This window comes from Miscanthus floridulus, chromosome 19, assembly GCF_019320115.1.
Source record: "Miscanthus floridulus cultivar M001 chromosome 19, ASM1932011v1, whole genome shotgun sequence".
NCBI classification, from domain to species: Eukaryota; Viridiplantae; Streptophyta; class Magnoliopsida; order Poales; family Poaceae; genus Miscanthus; species Miscanthus floridulus.
Window position 1 is genome coordinate 23,842,997 of NC_089598.1, and position 5,177 is coordinate 23,848,173.

Below are 5,177 nucleotides of genomic sequence, written 5' to 3' on the forward strand. Positions count from 1 at the left end.
CTACACTAAGTTAGTGTGCTCTCAAAGACTAACTAAAGAGCCACACTAACCAAACCAACAAGCTCTCACAGCTAGGTACACTAAAGAGCTTGATAACTAGTTTGCGGTAATGTAAAGAGAGAGAGAGAGCAAGATAGTTATACCGCCGTGTCAAGGAGTGAACCAATCAATCACAAGAATCAATATAAATAAAGACCAATCATCTCAGAATCAAATGATGAACACAATGATTTTTTACCAAGGTTCACTTGCTTGTCGGCAAGCTACTACTCGTTGTGGTGATTCACTCACTTGGAGGTTCATATGCTAATTGGCATCACTTGCCAAATCTTCAATAGGGTGCCGCACAACCAACACAAGATGAGGATCACACAAGCCACGAGCAATTCACTAGAGTACCTTTTGGCTCTCTGCCGGGGAAAGGTCAAGAACCCCTCACAATCACCATGATCGGAGCTAGAGACAATCACCACTCTCCGCTCGATGATCCTCTCTGCTCCAAGCCATCTAGGTGGCGGCAACCACCAAGAGTAACAAGTGAATCATATAGCAAAACACGAACACCAAGTGCCTCTAGATGCAAACACTCAAACAATGCACTTGGATTCTTTCCCAATCTCACAAAGATGATGAATCAATGATAGAAATGAGTGGGAGGGCTTTGGCTAAGCTCACAAGGTTGCTATGTCAATGCAAATGGCCAAGCGAGTGAGCTTGAGACGGCCATGGGGCTTAAATAGAGAGCCCCCACGAATAGAGCCGTTGGGCTCCTCACTGCACTAAACATGGGGTGACCGGATGCTCTAGTCAGATTGACCGGACGCTGGGGTGTGCGATGCACACCACGTGTACCCTCTCTTCAAATACTGAGTGTTCAATCCCAACGGTCAAGTGATGACCCGACACAGCAACTCAAAGTGACCGAACGCTCGTTTCTAGTAAGCATCCAGAGACAACTTTTCATGATCGGATGCGTTTGGTCATGCTTGATCGAACTCACCCAGCGTCCGGTCACATGGTGACTCTTCTGTGCGCTGCCACATCAGCAGGACCGGACGCACCCTGTTAGTGTCCGGTCGAAGACCAACACCAGCATCTTTGCTGTACGCACCGTTCCCACTAAGACCAGCGTCCGGTCACTTCATGACCAGCGTGACTAACTCCTTTCCAACTCTATCTTCTTCACCCTTGCTCAAATGTGCCAACCACAAAGTGTATCACCTTGTGCACATGTGTTAGCATATTTTCACAAACATTTTCAAGGGTATTAGCACTCCACTAGATCCTAAATGCATATGCAATGAGTTGGAGCATCTAGTGGCACTTTGATAACTGCATTCTGATATGAGTTTCACCCCTCTTAATAATACGGCTATCGATCCTAAATGTGATCACAGTCGCTAAGTGTCTCGATCACCAAAACAAAATGGCTTCTACCATTTATACCTTTGCCTTGAGCCTTTTATTTTTCTCTTTCTTCTTTTCAAGTCCAAGCACTTGATCATCACCATGGCATCACCATCATCATGTCATGGTCTTCATTTGCTTCATCACTTGGAATGTGCTACCTATCTCATGATCACTTGATAAACTATGTTAGCACTTAGGGTTTCATCAATTCACCAAAACCAAACTAGAGCTCTCAGTCGCCAGCGAGCTATCTGAGCCGGAAGTGAGCCGTCTCCACCCCGAGCAAGCCGAGCAGCAAGGCGTCCAAACTTCAAGTTGTTAAGAATATCCAATAGGATCACATGACCATAATATCTGGTTGATTGATGGTTGATTGATATCTCCTAAAGATTGGTTGTGCACTCAGGCTTGGATTGTGGGTGAAGGCAAGTATCATGGCTTCGGTTAGATAGGATAGGTATCTCCTGATTGATGTAATCTTGTGATGTAATCTAGAGTTACCAAAGTAGTTAGCTTCTTCTTGTTGTACAAGTTGTACCGCCATGCTAGGGGCTTGTCCTGGCTATATTAACATGAAGCCGTGAGCCTGAGAGGGCATCACGTTCCAACCATTTTCACATGGTAATTAGAGCTAGGTTAGTCCACAATATTCTTGATGGCTTCCTCTTCCATGCTTCAACAATCGTTCTCTCTGATCAGTTGTCCCATCATCGAGAAGCTAGGCAAAGGGAATTTTCCCTATGGAGCGCCTAGGTGTTGTCTGCTCTTTGCGGTGCGCAGATAGCGCACTATCTCGAGCTCGACATTGTGATGCCAGCGAAGCGGATCCCCAAGGTGGCCGACAAGCCGACTGAGCTCATCCCCAACCCTGAGTATCTCCAAGGAGATCCAGGTGCAAGTCTTCAATTGTGCCACATCGACTGAGATCTAGAAAGTGGTCTCAGAGATGACAGCTTCCCAGTCTCGGGGCCATATCATCAACACATGCATGGCATTGGCCACAACGTAGAAGGGCTCATCTACAATTGCCGAGTACTTCAACAAGATGAAATCTCTTGCTGACGACATGGCAGCTGCCGGCAAACATCTTGAAGATGAAGAGATCATCTCATATGTACTAACAGGACTTGATATGGATTTTAATCCGATTGTCTCGGTTGTCATGGCGCGCATGGAGCCGCTATCTTTGGGCGAGCTCTACACCCAGCTAGTGAGCTAGGAACAGCGGATGGATCTCCTACACGGTGGATCCGGTTCATCTGCTAACACGGCTACACATGGAGGCCATTACAGTTTCAACCGTGGCGGTGGTGGCCGAGGACACGGGCGTGGCCGCAACCGTGGCAACAATAACAACAACGGGCGCCCCCGGCAGAACTACAATGACGGACCATCTGCCAGCTCTGTGGTAAGGAGGGCCACACCGGACTATGCTGCTTCAAGCGTTTTGACGCTTCCTTCGTCGGCCCACCAGAGCAATCCCGGTCTGCCTCCTCTGCGTCATATGGGATCAACACTAACTGGTACACCAACACTGGTGCTACCGACCACATCATGGGAGAGCTGGAGAAGCTCACCCAGAGGGACAAGTACCATGTAAACGACAAGGTTCATGCTGTAATGGCATAGGTATGAGAATCAATCAAATTAGTCGAAGTTTTGTTTGTACCCCAAATCAAAATCTAGTCCTAAACAATGTTCTTTATGTTTCTGAAGCTAACAAAAGCCTTGCATCTGTTCATCCTCTTACATCCGATAACCATGCTTTTATTGAATATCATCCCAACTATTTTTTGATTAAGGACCAGGTGACTAAGAAAACCATCCTTAGAGGGGAATGTGAAGGCGGCCTATACCCATTGAAGTCTAGGCCTTCATCGAATAAAGGGGTGTTTGGTGCTATCAAGTCTCCTTTGTCTAGGTGGCATAGTCGTCTCGGGCACCCTTTTGCAGTCGTGCAGCAAGTCCTTAGCAAAAATAGTATTCTCTTTATTGCCGATTTGAATAAAGAAACTGTTTGCGATGCTTGCCAAAAGGGCAAAAGTCATCAGCTACCCTATCCTAGATCCACGAGTATCTCATTGAGTCCCTTAGAACTTGTGTTTTCTGATGTTTGGGGTCCTGCGCCCACTTCTGTTGGCAAAAACAGTTATTACGTTAGCTTCATTATTGATTTCAGCAAGTTTACTTGGATTTATTTGCTTCGTCATAAATCTGAAGTTTTTGAAAAAAAATCATGAATTCCAAGCTATGGTTGAACGCCAATTTGATAGAAAAATTCTCGCTATGCAAACTAACTAGGGAGGGGAATATCAAAAGCTAAATGCCTTCTTTCAGCGCATTGGCATCTCGCATCATGTCTCATGCCCTTATGCACATCAACAAAATGGCTCCGCTGAACGCAAACATCGTTATATTGTTGAAGTAGGTCTCTCGCTTTTAGCCCATGCTTCTATGCCCTTAAAATTTTGGGATGAAGCTTTCATTACTGCCACCTATCTTATTAATCGCCTCCCTAGTAAAATTATCAATAACCAAACTCCTCTTGAACACCTGTTTCACCAAACACCAGACTACTCCTCTCTTTGTACTTTTGGCTGCGCATGCTGACCGAATCTATGGCCTTATAATGCTCGCAAGTTGCAATTCCGCTCCAAATGCTGTGTCTTCCTAGGATACAGTAACATACACAAGGGGTTCAAGTGTCTGGATGTCAATGAAGGGCGTGTCTATATTTCCCGAGACGTGGTCTTCGATGAACAAGTCTTCCCCTTCGCCGAACTCCACCCAAACGTCGGTGCTCGATTACGATCTAAAATTCTCCTCCTTCCTTCAACTTTGACAAATCATTCACATGATTTTGGGGACGACAATTCTTTAGATCATTTTGATAATGATTCCCTGCATACTAACCCTATGTCTAAGCGTGCAGGACATGAAAAAAATTGGCATCAAACGAACTAAATCTGGCTGGAAACGGGCATCATTTCATGCTCCCCGAGCAATTTCCCGTTTTGGAAGCAACAGGCTACGATCCCTAGGCTGATTCACATGCACCTTCCACTACGGAGCCGACAGGATCAGTCTTGGATCTGGTGGTGTCAGTTCCTGCGCTCATGATGAATGCATCAGCTCCACCGGCATCCTCTCTGTGTGCGCCACCTGTCTCGAACTCGCCTTGCCTGGCTCCGTGGACGGAGAATAGGATATTTCAACCGGTGGTGGAGAATCTCCCTTGGGTCCGCCGCTCGTCAGATCTTCTGCGCCAGCCACAGATCAACCCACCGGATCTTCTACATCGCGTACAACACCGGCTCTCCAGCAACCCACCACACGTCTACAATAAGGTATACGCAAACCAAAAAATTACACTGATGGAACTATTCGATATGGTTAGTTAGCAGCCACCACTAAAGGTCCTATTGATTTGCAACATGCCTTAGTCGATAATAATTGGAAGCGTGCTATGGATGTTGAATTTGATGCATTGATCAGGAATAAAACTTAGCATCTAGTTCCACCTCAAAAAGGTAAAAATGTGATAGATTGCAAGTGGGTATATAAAATCAAAAGAAGATCAGATGGGAAAATTGATAGATATAAGGCACGCCTAGTAGCAAAGGGGTTCAAACAACGATATGGCATTGATTATGAGGATACTTTTAGTCCTGTTGTGAAAGCAGCCACAATTGATCTTGTGCTCTCTCTAGCTATGTCTAAGGATTGGTGTTTGAGGCAACTCGATGTTCAGAACGCTTTCTTGCATG

At 45.8% G+C, this 5,177-nt stretch overlaps 1 non-coding gene across 1 annotated transcript; it reads left to right on the forward strand.

The window, feature by feature from the left end:
* Window positions 1-2,494: 2,494 nt before the first annotated feature.
* On the forward strand, window positions 2,495-2,631 carry LOC136530155 (small nucleolar RNA Z247). Its single transcript, XR_010777649.1, has one exon. It is a non-coding gene; the product is annotated as a small nucleolar RNA Z247 (small nucleolar RNA).
* The last annotated feature ends 2,546 nt before the right edge of the window (window positions 2,632-5,177 follow it).